Source organism: Triticum aestivum, chromosome 7B (assembly GCF_018294505.1).
Source record: "Triticum aestivum cultivar Chinese Spring chromosome 7B, IWGSC CS RefSeq v2.1, whole genome shotgun sequence".
NCBI classification, from domain to species: domain Eukaryota; kingdom Viridiplantae; phylum Streptophyta; class Magnoliopsida; order Poales; family Poaceae; genus Triticum; species Triticum aestivum.
The window spans coordinates 490,998,209-491,021,649 of record NC_057813.1 but is presented as its reverse complement, the minus strand read 5'-3'; positions in this window follow the sequence as shown (position 1 = coordinate 491,021,649).

Sequence of the window (23,441 nt, the reverse complement as noted above, 5' to 3'; positions counted from 1 at the left end):
TTACGACTCTGTGGAGGACTGATCCCCTTGGGGGCGCGATGCGGCCGAGGCATCTCTCGGCGCAGGACCCTCTGACGAAGATTTCTTCCCCCGCTTTGAGACCATGGTCTCCGGGTCTTCAGAGGCGGTCCTCTTCTTCCCTTGGATGGAGCGATTCTGGATCCCTCCTTTCCTGACAGCCTCCTTCGTGGAGGAGGTAGCTTCCTTGTTCCCCCCTTCACCTTCTTCCGAAGGCGCAACCTCCAGCATCCTGGTTAACACGGGATCCGGCATGGTCTCAGGAAGGGGGGCCGAACACCTGATTAACTTTGCTTTTGCTATCCACTCCTGTTCAAGGGACAACTCTTTTGAGGGCAAATTCATGATGAATATGGGATAGCGTGTCCGAGTACAGGGCTACTTACTTGAGTATCCGGGCGATTGCAGCTCAGACCTGCGTCCTTGGTCAAGTCCGGACACATCGCTTGTGATCCGAAGAAAAGCTTATACATCTCCACGGGCGTTGCACGCATAAAATGTTGGAGAGCTCATGGTCCCTCCGGATTAAATTCCCACAGGCGGAGGGGACGACGTTTGCAGGGCAGGGTGCGACGAATCAGCATGACCTGCGCCACTACAACCAGAGTGATCTCTCTCTCTCTAGGAGGTCTTGAATGCGGCCCTGCAACAAGGGCACGTCCTTGGACGGCCCCCAGTCAAGTCCTTTATTGACCCATGACGCCAACCGCGATGGAGGACCCGAGCGAAAGGCAGGCGGCGCCACCCATTTGGTGCCCCTGGGAGCTGTGATATAAAACCATTATTGTTGCCATAGGCCGAGCTCCTCTTGGAAAGAGCCCTCGGGCCACGGAGCATCAGCATTCCTGCTTATAGCAGCCCCTCCGCACTCTGCCTGCTGCCCCCTGATCATCTTCAGCTCCACTTTGAAGGTCTTGAGCCACAATCTGAAATGAGGGGTAATGCGGAGGAAGGCTTTGCATACGACAATGAACGATGAGATGTGGAGGATGGACTCTGGATCCAAGTCGTGAAATTCCAACCAGTAATAAAACATGAGCCCCCTCACGAAGGGATCTGTCGGGAAGCCTAGCCCCCGAAGGAAGTGAGACGCGAACACTATGCTTTCGCCAGGCTTGGGGGTGGGAACAACCTGCCCTTGGGCAGGCAGCCTATGAGAAATTTCGCCGGTTAGATACCTGGCATCTCTTAGCTTTAGCACGTCTTCTTCTGTAACGGAGGAAGGCATCCACCGGCCTTGCAGGTTGGAGCCGGACATCATCGAAGGTCTAAAGCGCCTGAATCTGGAGCTTTGGGTGTTGGAACTCGAGGCGAGGGGCGGATTCTATTGAGATTGAAAGAATGGAGTGGAGCCTTGGTCTCTTTATAAAGAGGTTGAATACCAAGAGCCTTCCCCGTGACCGTTCGGGACTCGCCTTCGATAGAGGAGACGTGCCAACGGGCACGATTGGGTTACCCACGCCCGTATTAATGAGAATCCCGGAATAAGGGGACACGATCTCTGCTTTGACAAGACGTGCCAAGGAAACCGCCTCGCTGAACGCGCTGAGGTGGGGCAATAAAAACGATTCGAATAAAGGCTTGGCCGTGGTGTGATGTCACGCCACGAAATACGTCAGAAGATTGAATTTGTGTAAATATTATTCTCTCTATGATGGTATGTGGAACTTATTTTGCAGACCCGGACACTATCCTTGTGTTCAAAATCTTCTATGAAGTATTCAGAGGAGGAACCCGCCTTGCAAAGACGAAGACAATATGCGCGCTGGACTCGTCGTCATTGAAGCCTGGTTCAGGGGCTACTGAGGGAGTCCTGGATTAGGCGGTGTCCGGATGGCCGGATTATAGCCTTTGGCCGGACTCCTGGACTATGAAGATACAAGATTGAAGACTTCGTCCCGTGTCCGGATGGGACTTTCCTTGGCGTGAAAGGCAAGCGTAGCGATACGGATATGTAGATCTCCTACCATTGTAACCGACTCTGTGTAACCCTAACCCTCTTCTGTGCCTATATAAACTGGAGGGTTTTAGTCCGTAGGACGAACAACAATCATACCATAGGCTAGCTTCTAGGGTTTAGCCTCTCCGATCTCGTTGTAGATCTACTCTTGTACTACCCATATCATCAATATCAATCAACCAGGAGTAGGGTTTTACCTCCATCGAGAGGGCCCGAACCTGGGTAAAAACATCGTGTCCCTTGTCTCCGGTTACCATGTCACGCCCAATATGCGATACTATCCTAAAGAGACTCGAAGGTCCCACCAAGGATAAAACCGCATATCGAAACGCTTTTGCAAGGTGGATATCATTACATCAACATTACATAATAGATGGGGATACATACAAAAGGCATACAATGCCACCCGAATACAACATCATCTTACATAAGAGCACCATCCGACTACGGATGAAACACAAACAGAAACTCAAACGACATCCACCCTACTAGCCCAGGCTGCCGACCTGGAACCTATCCCATGATCGAAGAAGAAGTAGAAGACGAACTCAACGCAAGCAAGCATCGCTCTCGCGTCATGATCATCGCATAACCTGTACCTGAAACTGTTGTTGTAGTAATCTGTGAGCCACGAGGACTCAGCAATCCCATTACCATGGGTATCAAGACTAGCAAAGCTTAATGGGAAATGAAGGGGTAAAGTGGTGAGGTTGCAGCAGCGACTAAGCATGATATGGTGGCTAACATACACAAATAAGAGCGAGAAGAGAGCAAATGGAACGGTCGTGAAGCTAGCAATGATCAAGAAGTGATCCTGAACTCCTACTTACGCCAAACATAACCCAAAACCGTGCTCACTTCCCGGACTCCGCTAAGAAGAGACCATCACGGCTACACACGCGGTTGATCCATTTTAATTTGGATCTGGTGTCAAGTTATCTACAACCGGACATTAACAAATTCCCATCTGCCACATAACCGCGGGCACGGCTTTCGAAAGTTTATACCCTACAGGGGTGTCCCAACTTAGCCCATGATAAGCTCTCGAGATCAATGAAGGATATTCCTTCTCCCAAGAAGACCCGATCAGTCTTGGAATCCTAGTTTAGAAGACATTTCGACAAAGGTAAAACAAGACCAGCAAAGCTGCCCGCTGTGCCGACAAATCCCGATAGGAGCTGCACATATCTCGTTCTCAGGGCACACCGGATGAGCCAGACGTCGGGTTGGCATAGACCTTGGTTGCCCAGGGGGCACTGGACATCGCTCGGTTTGGACCAGCACTTAGAGAAGCACTGGCCCGGGGGGGGGGGGGGGGGGCTAAAATAAAGATGACCCTCGGGTTGGCCGACCCAAGGGAAAGGTATAGGTGGTGGTGAAGCAAATGGTAAAACCAAGGTTGGGCCTTGCTGGAGGAGTTTTATTCAAAGCGAACTGTCAAGGTGGTCCCATAAATCACCCAACCGCGTAAGGAACGCAAAATCCAGGAACATAACACCGGTATGACGGAAACTAGGGCGGCAAGAGTGGAACAAAACACCAGGCATAAGGCTGAGCCTTCCACCATTTACTAAGTATATAGATGCATTAATTAAATAAGAGATATTGTGATATCCCAACATAATCCGGTCCATCATGGAGCAATCTTCAACTTCACCTGCAACTAACAATGCTATAAGAGGGGCTGAGCAAAGCGGTAACATAGCCAAGCAACGGTTTGCTAGGAAGGGTGAAAAGGTTAGAGGCTGACATGGCAGTTTGGGAGGCTTGAAGAGCAAAGTATAGGTAGCGCAGCATAGCGATAGAACGAAGCAACTATCATAGCAATGATAGTAGCTAGTGAGATCCAGGGTAGCGGTCAGCTTGCCTGAGATCCTGCTAGGAAGAAGAACGAGTCCATGAAGAAGACGAATGGGAGTAGTCGAACAAATCCTCACAATCGCAACATTACCGGAACTAAGAAGCAACACCGGAAAGAAACAAACATGGTAAACACACAAGCATAATCATGGCATGATGCATAATCATGGCATGTTGCATGTCTGGTTTAATGAGGCATGTCATGGTAAAGTGCAACAAACAATACTACAAGTTAAGTGGAGCTCAGTATGCAACGAGTTGCATATTGACAAAACACCACATGCAATTATTTAGTTTGATCTCATTTAAACTACTCAACAATTTTAAATGTTGTTAAACATGGCAAGAGGTGAAGCATAATTAAACTACCTATCTAGGCAAGTTTAAATGAGGCTGGAACAACAAACAACAATTCCGGGAAAATCCTCATATGCAAATTATGAATTTGGTACTGTTCTACCTAAACAATATTTTAATGTCGTTAAACAGGGAAATAAAGTGCACCATGTTAAACTAGGCATTTTTCTAGCCCATTTACATATAAAGAACATTTAAAACCGAGCTACGGTAATTTAGTTATGAAATAAATCATTTTAGCATGTCATTTATGCGAATTAATGCAAACAGCAAGGTTAAACATTTTAAACATGAATGAAAGTGGCATAGTGTGAAACTAGATGAAATTCTAAGCATTTTACATATATAGTTTGTTTAAATCCAAAGCATGGTTATTTAAATATGAGCAATGCAAGATGATGGCATTTCAGTAAATAAGAATGCATTGGAAAATGCTAAAATACACAGACTGAAAAAACTATGCATGGGCCCGAAATAGCACTGTGCAGCGGCCCAGGAGTAGACAGGGCCCGAAGCGGATGTGGGTGTGGGTGTGCACAGTAAAGAAACTGAGGCAAAAATTGGGGTGACTGGGAATCGAACCCCAGACCCCTTGGATGGATACTTGCTGCGCTAGCCACTGGGCTAGATATGTGTTCCTGATGCAAATAGAGATCGACAGAAGATAACACATGTGTGCATCGCGAACTGGACCAAAACTGAAGCATGCACACGGGGACTCGCCGGCGATGGGAGCCAGCATCAACTCTTGTTGTGGTTGCAGAGGGCCGGCGGGGGTGCGAAAACGTGCCAGGGTACGTGTGGTGGAGCAACGGCGCGAGGTTGTGGGTATGGATGCGCAAGGCATGAACGAGCAGTTGCCGCTCGTCTGTGTTGTGTGCGTGCAGAAGCAGAGAAAAACAGAGGAGGCTGTCGGCGCGTGCGAGCAGGACGGCAGAGGAGCTCGTCGGAGGGAGCGGATGGAAGCTACGGAACGACGCGAACCCCTTCATACCAAGCATGCAGCGGGAAGTGAACGGATTCCTCGCTGACGACGGGGTTCCGCGGTGATGCAGGGGCGAAGCCAGGCGTGTGCGCGTGTAGCGTCGGGTGTGTCACGTGGTGCAAGAAACAGGGAGACGCGAGCGTCGCATTGGTGTAAACGGAAGTGGTGTGCAGCGTGGTGCGCGAGCATGTGCTCGAGGTCACGGCCATGGCGGCCGAAATCGGAGATGCGCGAAACGATGGATATGTGGACAAACTAGACGAGAGAGGGAGATGGGGAGGATCGGAGCTGCACCGTGGGGGTGACGCTGGAGTCGTACGAGGTCGACGGAGATCGGAGACGGCGGGAGGATGCGCTGATCGAAGCGGTGCTCGACTCCATGAAGAAGAGGAAGCAGGGGAAGAAGACAACGACGGGGAGGTAGACGGACTTGGCGGTCCTTGGGCGGGGAAGACATCTGAACAGAAGTAGTTGACGTCGAGGAAGAAGATGGACATGCTGGACATGACCGTGGTGGCCTCCGTCCACGCAGGCAAAGGCGAAGCTCTCGGTGGTGCCCTCTGTTCTCTGTCTCTTGAGGAAGAAGGAGAAACAGGGGAAAGGAAAGGGTGGCGGCGGCGAGAGGGAAACCCTAGGGGGCGCGGGCTTGGGGTTATATAGGGGAGCGGGACGTGCTGGCCTCGACGTCCATGAAGCAGAGCTCACAGCGTTGGCGCTCCTGAAGGCAGAGGAGGGAGACAGCACTGTAGCGGAGCAGGTGGCCGTTCGGCTCGGCTGGGCCAGGGAAAGAAAGGCCCAGGTGGGTGGGCTGCGGGGAGTGAGTGCTGGTGGGCTGCGCTGTTGCCACTGCTGCTTCTCTTCTTCTCTTTTCTTCAGACAGAAAACAAGACAGAAAAGCACAGGAATAATGGATAGGGTGGAGAGAGATACGAGAATATCCCTGGAGTCCAGAATTTGTGAAGAATGTTAATAAATTGCTTTGCGCATTTTTAAGGATATAAAAATAATTCAAGTTTGAATTATATTCAAACTTGAGCCATTTTTTAACCCAACCAAAACACTTTCAAATGGGCTGAAAATTAGCAGAGAGGATGTAGGCAAAGTGCAGGATTTATAGGAGAAGAATGAACATTTATTGAGGACAGAAAAATGCCACTTGCAAGAAATGTGTGAGAATTGAAAGGAAGAAGCTAGTGATGGGGTGATGCACTTGATTATGGTTTAGATGGAAGGGAAAGATGGAACAGCAAAGAAGATGAGGAGAAGGAGTTCACAAAGATAACAAGCACACAACAAAGATGATCATGATGCAAATGCAACAACAATGTCAAAATGCAATAGCACATCATGAAGCATATGAAAAAGCAAGATGATCATGGCAACCACAAGGATGGCAAAATACAATTAATAAATAGCATGATGCAAGAAGCAAAATATGAGAAGCACTCAACATGAACATAGCAACAAACATAATAAACACACGACAACAACTAAAATAAATGGGAGGCAACTGGAGCATCGGTCTCCGGGCGTCACAACACTCCTCCACTAACAGAAGATCTCGTCCCGAGATCTTAGGTACGAGATGGAAGAGAAAGAGGATGAGGTGAAATAAGAGCGCAAGAGAAAAGATGAACCAAGTCGAGAGCACTCGGGTAGAAAGAGGAACGGCGAATATGACAAGAATCAAATGCTCATGGAAACAAGATAGACACTGAAACCACTCCGGTTAGAACAAGATAGAAAAGGAATAGAACATGAACTCCACAAGATGGGATGGCACTTGATGAGATGAACAACGCAATGCCTTCGGAAGAATTGAAATAATGGAATGAAAAGAACTTAGAAGGAAGGGTTGAATGGAGTTGTTGAGAAAATCAAGAACGAAAGAATAAGCTTGTTGTGGACTTATCAAAAACAACTCAAAACTTTAGGTGAAACTGTACCACAACCAATGTCTAAATAGCTGAGAAGAACGAAGAAATGCAAAACTCCACTACAAAAGAAAACGGAGAATTACTTGCACTTCGAGATGCAAGAAGAAAAGATACTTGAACTCGTCCAACAAAATCTTGATGAACTCTTGAAGAATGAATTGAATCATGAAGAACCACCATGAAGAACTCCGGTGACAAAAGATGATGAGATAGGAATGAAGGATGAAAAGAATAAGACTAAAGCCTTGCGTCGATTTAGATGGAGGTTCCGATGAAATGGCCGAGGAAATTTGAACTCCGGAAAAGAAAAGATGAAAACACTTGGAACTAGAATTTATTCATCAAGAACAAACTCCGGAGGAAGGGATTACTCCATTGGATGAGATAAGAATAAGATTCTTTTTGTATGCTTATCCTTCATCAAATTAAATTGATGACAAGCAAAGGATTTTGCATACTACTTATTCTTCTTGAAAAGGATTAAGGGGAATATAGCACAAAACATGAGAAAGTCTTCATGAACCACCGATAGGATTGGGAAGAACGAATGCATTAATATGATTACAAATGAAAAGGGGTCTTGAACGAACCACCGTTTGAATTCAAAATTGAATGACAAAGGAGAATGACTCACCGGCAAAAATAGGAAACGCAAGAATATACTTGAGGGAATGAAGATGCAATTGAAAGAAGAGACCGCGAGCTGATTGAAGCATACTTGAACGAAGCACCGGAAGAATTCAAAAATGACTGAGGAAAGATAATGAATCACCAGGAAGAATTAGAAGAACAAATATGCTAGAGGGGATTTAGATGCAAAGAACAAAGAGATCATGAGCTGATTAAAGAACACTTGAACGAAGCACCGGGATAATTGCATAACGGTAGCTGAAATGTGAGGACGAAGAATTCTTCTGGAACGATGGCCTCCGGTGAAAAGAAATGGAAAAAACAACTCCTGACATACTCCGGGTGGGTAAGAAAAGAATGTCTGACAAATGGAAGAATTCGAGAGGATAACATGAAGCTAGAACCACGAAACTTTGAGAGAACAGACAAGATTTAGAGGAAAAACTTTTCTACTATCTTCAACTGACGATGAGAAACACCACCAAAATTACTGAGATACTCCGGGAGAATGAAAAGCGAAGAGGTTGAGCCAACAATGAAAATGATTTCAAATTCATCTTGGAAAAGATCTGACTGATGAAAATCATACTTACGTCAAACTTCAAAAAGGATTTGAGAATAGCTCGGGGAAATTAGAAGAGTCAGGTAAGATCCTGGGAAAAGACTTGTGGGTTAGGGCCCACTGAAGAGAAAAACACCGTTGGAAAGGGTTGTTGAAGAGATAGATGATGCACCTGAACAATTGAAATATTTGAATGAGGTAACAACCTCGACTTAATTGGAACATAGACGAATCTCCTGAGATGTCTTCCGAACTCTGTAATGATTGAATGGCGAGAGGCAAATGAGCAAGGAGAACACTTGATCCAAGGAATATAATGTGATCAACCCGAAAAAAACTTGAATTGAATCCACCGGAAAGAAAAAGAGATGAAGATTGTCAAACAAAAGAGAATTCACCGGTTGGAAAAATTGACGAAAGACTGAAGAGGCTCCACACGAATGACATTGATGCTCGAAAGAGACTCAGGCTCCGGGAAGAAAAGGGGTGGGAGGGCGGGAAACCAAAGGCAACTTGGAAGGGGAAAAACCGATGAATAACTTGAAGAATAAACACCGGTTGAAAGAATGCAAATGCTACGCATGAGTAGGATGGATACTCGATTACGGACTCTGGCTCCAAGAAGAAAAAGGGGTGGGCGGGTGGGAAAAAGAAAACAACTGAAGATTGAACTCAAAGATGAAGAGGCTCGAGTCAACTTGACGAGAACTGCACCGGATGAAAAGAGCTAAGAACCAACGATCGGAAAAACCAACTGCGTGATCCTAAAGAAAGTTTGAAAGGGAAGAGGAGTAATTCAAAACACCTACGTCAAGATTCCTCACCAGAGCGACGAAGGGGCAGAGGAGTAAAAGAATTCCTACTCTTCGATATAACTAGACTCCCAAAACAGTTTTCTTCTAGACTCGACAATGGCCAGACTACACGATCAATCAAGGGGGCTCCTAGGGCCGGTCAAGGCTCTGATACCAACTTGTCACGCCCAATATGCGATACTATCCTAAAGAGACTCGAAGGTCCCACCAAGGATTGAGCCGCATATTGAAACGCTTTTGCTAGGTGGATATCATTACATCAACATTACATAATAGATGGGGATACATACAAAAGGCATACAATGCCACCCGAATACAACATCATATTACATAAGAGCACCATCCGACTACGGATGAAACACAAACAGAAACTCAAACGACATCCACCCTACTAGCCCAGGCTGCCGACCAGGAACCTATCCCCTGATCGAAGAAGAAGTAGAAGACGAACTCAACGCAAGCAAGCATCGCTCTCGCGTCATGATCATCGCATAACCTATACCTGCAACTGTTGTTGTAGTAATCTGTGAGCCACGAGGACTCAGCAATCCCATTACCATGGGTATTAAGACTAGCAAAGCTTAATGGGAAAGGAAGGGGTAAAGTGGTGAGGTTGCAGCAGCGACTAAGCATGATATGGTGGCTAACATACGCAAATAAGAGCGAGAAGAGAGCAAATGGAACTGTCGTGAAGCTAGCAATGATCAAGAAGTGATCCTAAACTCCTACATATGCCAAACATAACCCAAAACCGTGCTCACTTCCTGGACTCCGTCGAGAAGAGACCATCACGGCTATACACGCGGTTGATGCATTTTAATTCGGATCTGATGTCAAGTTATCTACAACCGGACATTAACAAATTCCCATCTGCCACATAACTGCGGGCACGGCTTTCGAAAGTTTATACCCTGCAGGGGTGTCCCAACTTAGCCCATGATAAGCTCTTGCGATCAACGAAGGATATTCCTTCTCCCAGGAAGACCCGATCAGTCTCGGAGTCTCGGTTTACAAGACATTTCGACAATGGTAAAACAAGACCAGCAAAGCCGCTTGCTGTGCCGACAAATCCCGATTAGATCTGGACATATCTCGTTCTCAGGGCACACCAGATGAGCCAGACGTTGGTTGGCATAGACCCTGGTTGCCCAGGGGGCGCCGGACATCGCTCGGTTCGGACCAGCACTTAGAGAAGCACTGGCCTGGGGGGGGGGCTAAAATAAAGATGACCCTCGGGTTGGCAGACCCAAGGGAAATGTATAGGTGGTGGTGAAGCAAATGGTAAAACCAAGGTTGGGCCTTGCTGGAGGAGTTTTATTCAAAGCGAACTATCAAGGGGGTCCCATAAATCACCCAACCGCGTAAGGAACGCAAAATCCGGGAACATAACACCGGTATGACGGAAACTAGGGCGGCAAGAGCGGAACAAAACACCAGGCATAAGGCCAAGCCTTCCACCCTTTACCTGGTATATAGATGCATTAATTAAATAAGAGATATTGTGATATCCCAACATAATCCTGTCCATCATGGAGCAATCTTCAACTTCACCTGCAACTAACAACGCTATAAGAGGGGCTTACCAAAGCGGTAACATAGCCAAGCAACAGTTTGCTAGGAAGGGCGAAAAGGTTAGAGGCTGACATGGCAGTTTGGGAGGCTTGAAGAGCAAATGATAGGTAGCGCAGCATAGCGATAGAACAAAGAAACTAGCATAGCAATGATAGTAGTGAGATCCAGGGTAGCAGTCATCTTTCCTGAGATCCCGCTAGGAAGAAGAACGAGTCCATGAAGAAGACGAATGGGAGTAGTCGAACAAATCGTCACAATCGCAACATTACCGGAACTAAGAAGCAACACCGGAAAGAAACAAAAAACATGGTAAACACACAAGCATAATCATGGCATGGTGCATAATCATGGCATGATGCATGTCCGATTTAATGAGGCATGGCATGGCAAAGTGCAACAAACAATACTACAAGTTAAGTGGAGCTCAATATGTAACGAGTTGCATATTGACAAAACACCACATGCAATTATTTAGTTTGATCTCGTTTAAACTACTCAACAATTTTAAATGTTTTTAAACATGGCAAGAGGTGAAGCATAATTAAACTACCTATCTAGGCAAGTTTAAATGAGGTCGGAACAACAAACAACAATTCTGGGAAAATCCTCATCTGAAAATTATGAATTTGGTACTATTCTGCCTAAACAATATTTTAATGTCGTTAAACAGGGAAATAAAGTGCACCATGTTAAACTAGGCATTTTTCTAGCCCATTTACATATAAATAACATTTAAAACCGAGCTACGGTAATTTAGTTATGAAATAAATCATTTTAGCATGTCATTTATGCGAATTAATGCAAACAGCAAGGTTAAACATTTTAAACATGAATGCAAGTGGCATAGTGTGAAACTAGATGAAATTCTAAGCATTTTACATATATAGTTTGTTTAAATCCAAAGCATGGTTATTTAAATATGAGCAATGCAAGATGATGGCATTTCAGTAAATAAGAATGAATTGGAAAATGCTAAAATACACAGACTGGAAAATAAATATGCATGGGCCCGAAACAACACTGTGCAGCGGCCCAGGAGTAGACAGGGCCCGAAGCGGATGTGGGTGTGGGTGTGCACAGTAAAGAAACCGAGGCAAAAATTGGGGCGACTGGGAATCGAACCCCAGACCCCTTGGATGGATACTTGCTGCGCTAGGCACTGCGCTAGATATGTGTTCCTGATGCAAATAGAGATCGACAGAAGATAACACATGTACGCATCGCGAACAGGACCAAAACTGAAGCATGCGCACGGGGACTCGCCGGCGACGGGAGCGAGCAGCAACTCTTGTTGTGGTTGCAGAGGGCCGGCGGGGGTGCATATACGTGCCAGGGTACGTGTGGTGGAGCAACGGCGCGAGGTTGTGGGTATGGATGTGCAAGGCGTGGACGAGCAGCTGCCGCTCGCCTGTGTTGTGTGCGTGCAGAAGCAGAGAAAAACAGAGGAGGCTGTCGGCGCGTGCGAGCAGGACGGCGGAGGAGCTCGTCGGAGCTGTTCCGGCAACCAAAACACGCGACAGAGGGAGCGGATGGAAGCTACGCAATGACGCGAACCCCTTCGTACCAAGCATGCAGCGGGAAGTGAACGGATTCCTCGCCGACGACGGGTTCCACGGTGATGCAGGGGCGAAGCCAGGCGTGTGCGCGTGCAGCGTCATGTGTGTCACGTGGTGCAAGAAACAGGGAGACGCGACCGTCGCGATGGTGTAGACGGAAGTGGTGTGCAGCAAGGTGCGCGAGCACGAGCTCGAGGTCACGGCCATGGCGGCCGAAACCGGAGACGCGCGAAATGATGGATATGCGGACAAACTAAACTTGAGAGGGAGATGGGGAGGATCGGGGCTTCACCATGGGGGTGCCGCTGGAGTCGTACGAGGTCGACAGAGATCGGAGACGGCGGGAGGATGCGCTGATCGAAGTGGCGCTTGGCTCCGTGAAGAAGAGGAAGCAGGGGAAGAAGACAACGACGGGGAGGTAGACGGACTTGGCGATCCTTGGGCGGGGAAGATGTCTGAACGGAAGTAGTCGACGTCGAGGAAGAAGATGGACATGCTGGACATGACCGTGGTGGCCTCCGTCCACGCAGGCAAAGGCGAAGCTCTCAGTGGTGCTATATGTTCTCTGTCTCTTGAGGAAGAAGGAGAAACAGGGGAAAGGAAAGGGTGGCGACGGCGAGAGGGATACCCTAGGGGGCACGGGCTTGGGGCTATATAGGGGAGCGGGACGTGCTGGCCTCGACGTCAGTGAAGCAGAGCTCACGGCGTTGGCGCTACTGAAGGCAGAGGAGGGAGACGGTGCTGTAGCAGAGCAGGTGGCTGCTCGGCTCGTCTAGGCCGGGGAAAGAAAGGTCCAGGTGGGTGGGCTGCGGGCAGTGAGTGCTGGTGGGCTGAGCTATTGCCACTGCTGCTTCTCTCTTCTCTTTTCTCCAGACAGAAAACAAGACAGAAAAGCACAGGAATAATGGAGAGGGTGGAGAGAGATATGAGAATATCCCTGGAGTCCAGAATTTATGAAGAATTTTAATAAAATGCTTTGGGCATTTTTAAGGATATAAAAATAATTCTAGTTTGAATTATATTCAAACTTGAGCCATTTTTAACCCAACCAAAACTCTTTCAAATGGGCTGAAAATTAGCGGAGAGGATGTAGGAAAAGTGCAGGATTTATAGGAAAAGAATGAACATTTATTGAGGACAGAAAAATGCCACTTGCAAGAAATGTGTGAGAATTGAAAGGAAGAAGCTAGTGATGGGGTGATGCACTTGATGATGGTTTGATGGAAGGGAAAGATGGAACAGCAAAGAAGATGAGGAGAAGGAGTTCACAAAGATAACAAGCACACAACAAAGATGATCATGATGCAAATGCGACAACGTTGACAAAATGCAATAGCACATCATGAAGCATATGACAAAGCAAGATGATCATGGCGACAACAAGGATGGCAAAATACAATTAATAAATAGCATGATGCAAGAAGCAAAATACGACAAGCACTCAACATGAACATAGCAACAAACATAATAAACACACGACACAACTAAAATAAATGGGAGGCAACTGGAGCATCGGTCTCGGGGCGTCACATACCATCCACCTAGACGCACAGTTCGGGACCCCCTACCCGAGATCCGCCGGTTTTGACACCAACAGCGGCCACTAGCAAACCGCGGAAAAAGAACTGCACTGACTACAAGCAAAGAAATAACCAAGACAATAAGGAAATAAATAAGCAAGCAACTTACGCGTGGGTATCACGGCTATTACACATATTACATCCACTGGGCATCGAAGTTCGCCACCCATGCAAATATAGGGAACACAGCAGCATATAAACGCCGCAGCAAAACAAGTCCAGAACTGAAACCACTTCAGGAGAGCTCAAGAAATAATATCCTGGGTACCCATAATGCTGGCAAGATGCTTAGCAAGCTTATTAACTTTCTCTTGTTTGGCGCTTAAATCCTCCAGCGCTTGCTGTTGCACCAGGAAGTATGCATCTGAATTCTGCAGGGCCTTCCTCAGTCCTTCAACTTCCTGTCGCAGCACATCTGATCAATGTCTTTCAACTTGAAGTTGAGACTCAAGAAGACGAACTGATTCAGGTAGCGAGTTCAAAGAGCTTGTGCGAGCAGTAGTGGCCAGTAACTCGAACACTACATCAAGATAGGACTTTTGGGTTCTCTCACTGTTGTCAAGATAGTTTTTATGAGCTTTCTTGGAGACCAATAGGGATGTCTCACTATCTTGAACCTTATCTGCATTACTTCCTTTACCACTGCATAACGCGGTACTATTCTCCAATATTTTGTCCGCATTCTAAAAGGGAATCAAGCAGACACATCATAGGTTTACCATGTTGTATATGAAACTCATTTTGGTAAATGAGTTCAGTAGTAAACTGGATAGTATAACAGCATGAAACAAACATATATCTATGTACCATGGTCACTTTATGGTCTATATCATTCTAGTTTTTGTTACCAAATCAAGATAGAGACACAGTTCAAATAATATTTGTTCAAGACAAAGCAGAATAGACAGAATATAAGTTTGGGAAACTATAGAGCAATAACAACACTTGTAATGTGCATGACATGAGAACATAACTGTTTATTCAATTGAAACTGAAATCAACATAGAGCAGTTTACAACAGCAAACCAGTTAAAGAAACAGGTTTAAAACATACCTATTACGCCATTGGAGTTTCAATTCCATCCTTCGAATTTGAAAATAGTTGGTATGAGTAAATACAGTAATGCAAGAGCAAAGGAGTATGAACCATAACTACAAAACCTGACCTGAGAACAAATCTTCTTCTCCTTTAAGCGTTGAGTTGGGATTCAGAGTGGTGGTCCTCGTGCTTTGGGCACTACAGTTCCCTTACTAACTGCTCGTGTTTGGGTGCTCTATGGTGGAGACAGTGCTGTGTCAACTAGAACTGGGTTACTATCTGCCGGGGTTGGGGTTAGAAGGGGTGTAGCTGGTTCTCTGTCCAACTGGGTAGGGGTACAATCTGTGAGAGTATGGGTTATGTGTGGTGGATCTGGTCCTTGGGCAAGTACAACCGTGGTTCTATCTGCATCAACTAGTAGCACTATTGAGGGAGTCCTGGATTCGGGGGTACTCGGACAGCCGGACAATATACTTTGGCCGGACTGTTGGACTATGAAGATACAAGATTGAAGACTGCGTCCCGTGTCCGGATGTGACTCTCCTTTGCGTGGAAGGCAAGCTTGGCGATTCAGATATGTAGATCTCCTTCTCTGTAACTGACTGTGTGTAACCCTAGCCCCCTGCGGTGTCTATATAAACTGGAGGGTTTAGTCCGTAGGACAACAACAATCATAATCATAGGCTAGCTTCTAGGGTTTAGCCTCTACGATCTTGTGGTAGATCAACTCTTGTAATACTCATATCATCAAGATCAATCAAGCAGGAAGTAGGGTATTACCTCCATCGCGAGGGCCCAAACCTGGGTAAACATCTATCCCCTAGCCTCCTGTTACCATTAGCCTTAGACACACAGTTCGGGACCCCCTACCTGAGATCCGCCAGTTATGACACCGACATTGGTTCTTTCATGGAGAGTTCCACTGTGTCGTCGCTGCGAGGCTCGATGGCCCCTTCAATCATCATCAATGATGCGATCCAGGGTGAGACTTTTCTCCCCGGACAGATCTTCGTATTCGGCGGCTTCACACTGCGGGCCAACTCGCTTGGCCATCTGGAGCAGATCGACAGCTACGCCCCTGGCCATCAGGTCAGGTTCGGAAACATGAACTACACGGCCGACTTCCGCGGGGACTTGATCTTCGATGGATTCGGTCCTACGTCAGGAGCGCCGAACAACCACGACGAGCATGACTTAGATCTGCCCTCGGACGGTGTTCGGACTATCGGACCTGCAGCTGCCCCGGCCCTTAATCTGGAGCAGATCGCGCCATCGAGGACGGGTGGATGGACTCCGCCACGGAGGCCGCACACTCATCGGCATTGGAGCCGAACACAGGCTCCACCTCTAAGGAAACTTGTGTCACCGGACCCCCGGACTTGTCTCCGGTCTTAGGTTCCGGACCGCGTGCATCCGTGCCTATTGAATCTGATTGGGCACCGATCATGGAGTTTACCTCCGCGGATGTCTTTCAACACTCACCCTCGAGTGACGTTCTAAACTCATTGAGTTCTCTCTCTTCATCAGGAGACCCTTGGCCGAACTATGTCTGGCTCGAGTGGGATGCGGACAACAAAGAAATTCACATCCCACCCACCACCCACTTAATAGCCACTGTTGATGACTTAACCGACACGCTGGACTTCGACTCCGAAGACATCAACGGTATGGACGTCAATGCTGGAGATGATCGGGAACCACCGCCCACGGGGCGCTGGACAGCCATCTCATCATATGATATATACATGGTGGACACACCCAAGGAGAACAACAACGACAAAAAGGATGCAATGGAGGATAATCCCCTCGGGCAGAAACCAAAGCGACGATGCAGGCGCCGCTCTAAGTCCAGCCATAGTAAAAATAGCAAAAACAGCGCAAGAAAGAACGACGACCCCATGGAACCAGTGATATGGAGCACGATGAGCCAGGGCACGCCGAACATAGTTCGGACCAGACGCCCGATCATGGTGACCCCGAGGGTAAAACTCATCAACCCGCCTCCGGAGAGGAGGACAGTCCGGACGATGTTGCATTCATCCCGAAAAAACACTTGGAACAAGAGAACCTCCACAGAAGGCTTATGGCCACCGCGAGGAGCCTAAAGAAGCAGAAGTAAAGGCTTAAGGCCGCGCAGGATTCGCTCAACCACATATGGAACAAACTGCTAGACACTGAAGAAAAATATGGCAATGATCGCCACACAAAGAGGTACCCAAAGCACAAGCTGCTGCCCAAATTCGACGATGAGGCCATAGAGCCCATTCCGCCGAAGAATAATACAACCGATCAGCCGGATCGACCACCTCGTGGCCGCGACAGAGAGGCTACTGATGCCGCACACAGGCCCGCACACGATTTAGGTGAGCTCCTGGACAAAAAGGTCGGTGCGACCAGGTCCATCTATGGATCTAGGGGACGTGCTCCGGCGCAATATCATAGCCGCCAAAACGATCATATCGATCGAATACCAGTTCGGAATCAATCCCGAACACAACAACCGTCGACAGCATGCCATGGCACATCTAATTATAGAGGTGCTGCACACCCCCTGTGCTTCACCGATGAAGTGCTGGATCATGAGTTTCCACAGGGATTCAAACCCGTGAATATAGAGGCATACGACGGAACGACAGACCCTAGGGTCTGGATTGAGGACTTTATCCTTCATATCCACATGGCTCGCGGAGATGATCTCCATGCCATTAAATATCTGCCCCTCAAGTTGAAAGGACCAGCTCGACATTGGTTGAAAAGCCTCCCTAAAAACTCAATTGGAAGTTGGGAGGAACTTGAGGATGCTTTCAGGGCCAATTTTCAAGGGACCTATGTCCGACCTCCGGATACAGATGATTTAAGTCACATAATACAACAAACCAGAGAGTCAGCCCGTAAGCTTTGGACAAATTTCTCACTAAGAAGAATCAAATCGTTGATTGTCCGGACGCCGAAGCCTTAGCGGCCTTCAAGCACAGTATCCGAGACGAATGGCACGCCAGACACCTCGGCCAAGAAAAGCCGAGGACAATGGCGACCCTAACAAGCCTTATGACCCGCTTTTGTGCGGGTGAGGACAACTGGTTGGCCCATAGAGGCACCAGCGACCCAGGCATATCCGAAATAAGGGATGGCAACGGGAAGCCACGACGCAATAAAAACAAGCGTCAAAACAAGGAAGAGAGTCTGGACAACACGGCGGTCAATGCCGGATTCAGGGGCTCTCGACCCGGTCAACGGAAAAAGCCATTTAAAGGCAGCAGGGATGGACCATCAAACCTAAATAAGGTTCTGGACAGATTATGTCAAATTCATGGCACCACCGAAAAAACTGCAAACCACACCCACAGAGAATGTTGGGTGTTCAAGCAAGCCTGCAAGCTAAATGCCGAACACAATGGAAGAGAGACACCAAGTCATGACGAGGACGAGCCTCGTTAGCCGAACACTGGGGGATAGAAAAAATTCCCACCAGAAGTCAAAATAGTGAATACGATTTACGCAACTCATATACCGAAGAGAAGGCGCAAATGCGCACTCAGAGACGTATATGCTGTAGAGCCCGTCGCCCCCAAATTCAACCCTTGGTCGGCCTTTCCGATCAATTTTTATTGCAGGGATCATTCGACTAGTATCTGGCACGGAGGATCGGCTGCCTTGGTGCTCGACCCAATAATTGATGGATACCATCTCACACGAGTCCTTATGGACGGCGGCAGTAGTGTGAATCTGATATATCAGGACACTGTCTGTAAGATGGGGATAGACCCGTCAAGAATTAGCCAAAGTAACACTACCTTTAAAGGAGTAATACCAAGCATTGAGGCCCGCTGTATGGGCTCCCTCATATTAGAGGTTATATTCGGTTCTCCCGACAACTTCAGAAGCGAAGAATTAATCTTCGACATTGCTCCATTCCGAAGCGGCTATCACGCACTACTCGGAAGAGCGGCCTTCGCTCGCTTCAACGTTGTACCGCACTACGCCTACCTTAAACTCAAGATGCCCGGTCCACGTGGCGTCATCACAGTTAGCGGAAACACAGAGCGTTCCTTACGAGCGAAAGAAGATGTGACGACTCTAGCAGCCGAACACTGAGGGGCCTCTCCAACCAGAATACATGATCGGTCGTCAAGACCTCGGACACGGTTAGACGAGTCCGTTGCATTGCCGGTGGTAATAGCCGAGATAAACCTGAGCTGGGGTCTATAGATATACCCCCATAGGTGGTGCTAGGGGCTGCGAACATGAAACAAAGCCCACAGTTCAGCTTGACCCTATTAATATAATAATATATTGCATTTTAATGATTCATTGAGAATAACCAACTTCTCGCATGATTAAACCAGACTCTTTTACCTGGGCTTTTTCCTTTTTTACATATGACCATCGTGCTACACCCTTCCAGGATACGGCACAACAGAGACAAAGGCGCAGACGTGCAGTAGGGCCCCGCTCAAAGGTTTCTCTTTAGATTAAGCCCCTGTGTAAACCTTCTTTAATGTCTCTTGTTGCTTGACATCCCTCGGGTACTTAATACACCCACGAGGGATACTGGTGTTATTGGCATTTTGCCACGTCAGATTAATGCACGTACTTGGAAATTTGGGTTCATTATCGAGGGTGTTACTCAACCCAGTATACATTACGAAGTCTGAATACCTTCGGGAGTGTTCGGCGTCGCGAGTTTGCCCTTATATGCATCAGCTCCAAATCATGTCTTTGGTCAAATGTTGGGTTTGCTCGGCTCCTGGGTTTGCTACCTTACGTTCCGTTTTATCGGCTAAGGCGGCCAAAGAAGAACTACTGCGATTGTGCCCTGGTTATTCCAGACGAGCACCTCAGTAGAGAAAGCCAAAAACTGGCTGTCATGATATAGTGAGAGACTGGTCAACCACTCGATGACTTAGCGGAATCTTCGGGATTCCTCCGCATTAATGAAGGACTGGTTTCCCGGTCATGTACCTACGCGCACCAAATTCGGACGAACGCGGAAGTACGAGGGGCTATATAGTAGCCCCACTGTCAAACTCCTATGGCTAAGTGAAAGTGTTAAAGCAATATAGTCCGATTGCCTGGTTCATCGCGCTATCACCTCCATAACGGACCAAGACATTGGATAAAGTATGATTATGCGCCTTTTCCGAACACCCCCGCATTATATGTGTGGGGGCAGAAGCCGACGACTGCAAACTTTCAGTTTATATACATACATTAACGGCCGCACAGGAGGCGCTATAATACTTTCAGGCAAAAGTATAAAGATAGCCTTTATAATCAAAATAACATTGTTTTTACAACTGAGATACATGTCACTTGAACATAATACTCTTCGAGCACTGAGCATCTATTAAACGGGTGCCTTCTAGGACCTGTTCAAAATAGTATTCGACTGGGTCCTGGCCCTCCGCCAGCCCCGGGTTGCAATACCGGTGGCCTCCATATCTATCCAATATGTTTTAACATGGGCAAGAGCCATCCGCACACCCTCTATGCACGCCGACCTCTTCACAGCGTCGATATGCGACACATCACCAAGGAATTGTTGCACTAAACCAAAATAACTGTCCGGCCTTGGTCCCTTCGGCCAAAGATGATCCATGACAGACCTCATGACAAGCCCGAACAACCTATGGAGCTCGGCCCATGCGGCCATCTTTTCATTCAATGACAGCGGACGCGTTGGGGCACTGAACTGTGACCAGAACAACCTTTCTACCTCATGATCTTTCTGATCTTTGGAAAACTTAGTCGCATCAGCAGTACTCTTTGCCAGGTCCGCATACGCGTCTGCAACACTCCATAACTGATCAGAGGAGCCTACTTCGGATCTCCAAACTTCATCCGCAACAAAAAGGGCTTCCCAGCCGTGATATCTCCGGCTCGTCGAAGCTGCTCCTGTGCAGCTCTGATTTTAGAGCGCGTTTCCTTGGCTGCCCCCAAGGCCTTCTTCAGGTCAGCCGCTTTCGCTTGGCTCTCCTTTTCAAGGAGCTCATATCGGTCGGCGGCATCTCTCAGTTCAACTGTCATCTTGGCTATTTTATCTTTGCTTCGGCGATGAGCAGCCTATTCGGCTCTTAACTCTTCGGCCGCCTTAAGGGCAGCCGCATCACTTATCCTGGATTTTTCCTTGGCTAGGCTAAGTTCCGCCGGAAGGGCCTCCACGACAGCAGCACCATCTGCAGCCACAACATATTATAGATACTAGCATCATGCTCCTCTTAATATTCGCTTACAATCAAAATGAAAAAGAAAAGAAAAAAGAAAAGCAGCACATACCCTGTGCCTCGTCAAGCCGCTTGTTCACAAGCGCGATGTCAGCATCTGCCACATCAAGCTGTCGCCTCAGTTCGGCGAATTTAGCAGTCCGGTCAACCGCCGGACCCTTAGCGATCTGCGCATAACACAATACGATCATTATTTGGGAGTATGATCCTCCGTTTGCCGCCTTGGGCTGGTAACCAGAGTCTCAGGGGCTGCTATCTATACAGAGCACACCTAGCGTGTGCGGTACATCTGAAAGTTTACATATTTCTTTGCGTACCTCAAAGCCTTTGAGCAGGCTTGTAAAAGCTTCATTCAACCCGCTTTTAGCGGACGAAATCCTCTCAAACACAGTACCCATTAAAGTACGGTGTGCCTCAGACATGGTCGCTCGCTCCAGAAGGCCCATCAGTGTGTCCAGCTCAGTCGGATAATCCCGGACTCTTCTTGTTGCTCTCCGTGGGAGTCGAATACTCCGGGCTTCGGGCGGCCGAAGCATTAACTTCTGGCCTTAGTGGATCAGGGGAAATCCTCCATGACGACACATCGGGGTCGTCCGCCCCTTGAGGCGGGGAGGAAGGAGGAGGCTTTTTGCTCTCCATCATCTCCGAAAGAAGATCCCCCGAAGACGAACTCTGTTGAGAAGGGCTATGATCCGGACTACAAGATAGGTCTCGGTTATTATTCTCAGAGATAAAGTAGGACATATTTATCAAAATACTTTTAATTCACTTACAGCTCGGTGGAGGGCAGACCCGTTTGTGGGCACTGTATGGTGTGGACGCCCTCTGGGGCAGGACTCCCTGGCGAGGGTTTCCTCCCTTGTTTGGGCACCTTCGTTTCCAAGTCTTCGGAGGCGGCCCTTTTCTTCCCGCGGGGGGAGGGAATTTTAGATTCACATCCCTGATTATCCTCCTTCGTGGAGACACTGATTTCCCCAGTTTGGATGTGCAATGTATGAAGCTCGCTTTCAGCTTGTCTACTCTTCCCTTCATCCTCCCCTGATGGCACTTGATATGGTGCACGTTTAAGCATCCTGGTTAATGCAGGATTTGGCAAGCCTTCGGGAAGAGGGGCTGGACACCTGATCCTCTCCACCTTACCTAGCTAGTCCTGGCCGCGGATAGTTTTCAGAATAATATTACAATAAACATGGACATCGTGTTCGGTTGCAGAGTTACTTACTTGGGTATCTGGATGATTGCAGTTCAAGCCCACATCCTCGGTGGTGTCCGGACACTTTATTCGTGATCCGAAGAATAGCCGATACATCCCTTCGAGCATCATGCGGAAGAAGTGCTGAATAGTTTGCGGTCCTTCTAGGTAGAACTCCCACATCCGGAGAGGTCGACGTTTGCACGGCACGACCCGATGGACTAGCATTACCTACTTATTTTGATAAGGCTGACATCCCTCTCAAGAAGATCCCGAATGCGGCTCTGCAATGTCGTTACATCATTAGCAGGCCCCAGTCTAGTCCCTTGTTGACCCATGACGCCAATTGATGCGGAGGGCCCGAGTGGAAGGCAGGGGTGGCCGCCCACTTTGTGCCTCGGGGAGCTGTGATATAGAACCACCTCCGTTGCCATAAATCAGACACCTCCGGGAAGGAACCTTCTGGCCATGGGGCATCGGCGCTCTTGCTTATTATAGCGGCTCTGCACTCCGCTTGTTGCCTGTCGATCACCTTCGGCATTACATTAAAGGTCTTGAGCCATAGGCTGAAGTGTGGGGTGACGTGGAGGAAGGCTTCGCATACGACGATAAACGACGAGACGTGAAGGATGGAATCCGCAGCTAGATCGTGGAAATCTAGCCCGTAATAGAACATGAGCCCTCTCACAAAGGGATCAATGCTAAAGCCTAAGCTTCGGAAGAAGTGGGAAACAAATATGACGCTCTCATTCGGTTCGGGAGTGGGGATGACCTGCCCTGGGGCAGGTAGCCTATGCTGGATTTCGGCGGTCAGATATCTGGCCTCCCTGAGCTTCTCGATGTCCTCCTCTGTGACAGAGAGGCCATCCAACAACCTTGAAGGTTGGATCCGAACATGATTGAAGTTCCGAAGTGCTTAAGCCTAAGCTTTGGGTGTTGGAACTCGAGGTGGGGGAAGGAGAAAGCATGGGAAGAAAGGGACAGGCATCGGTCCCTCTATAAAGGGGATGAATATCAAGCGTCCTCAGCGTGACCATTTGGGACTTGCCTAAAATCGAGGAGTCATACCAACAGGCGTAGTTGGGTTACCCACACCCGTATTGATGAGAATCCCGTGATAAGGGGAACACGATCTCTGCTTCAACAAGACATGC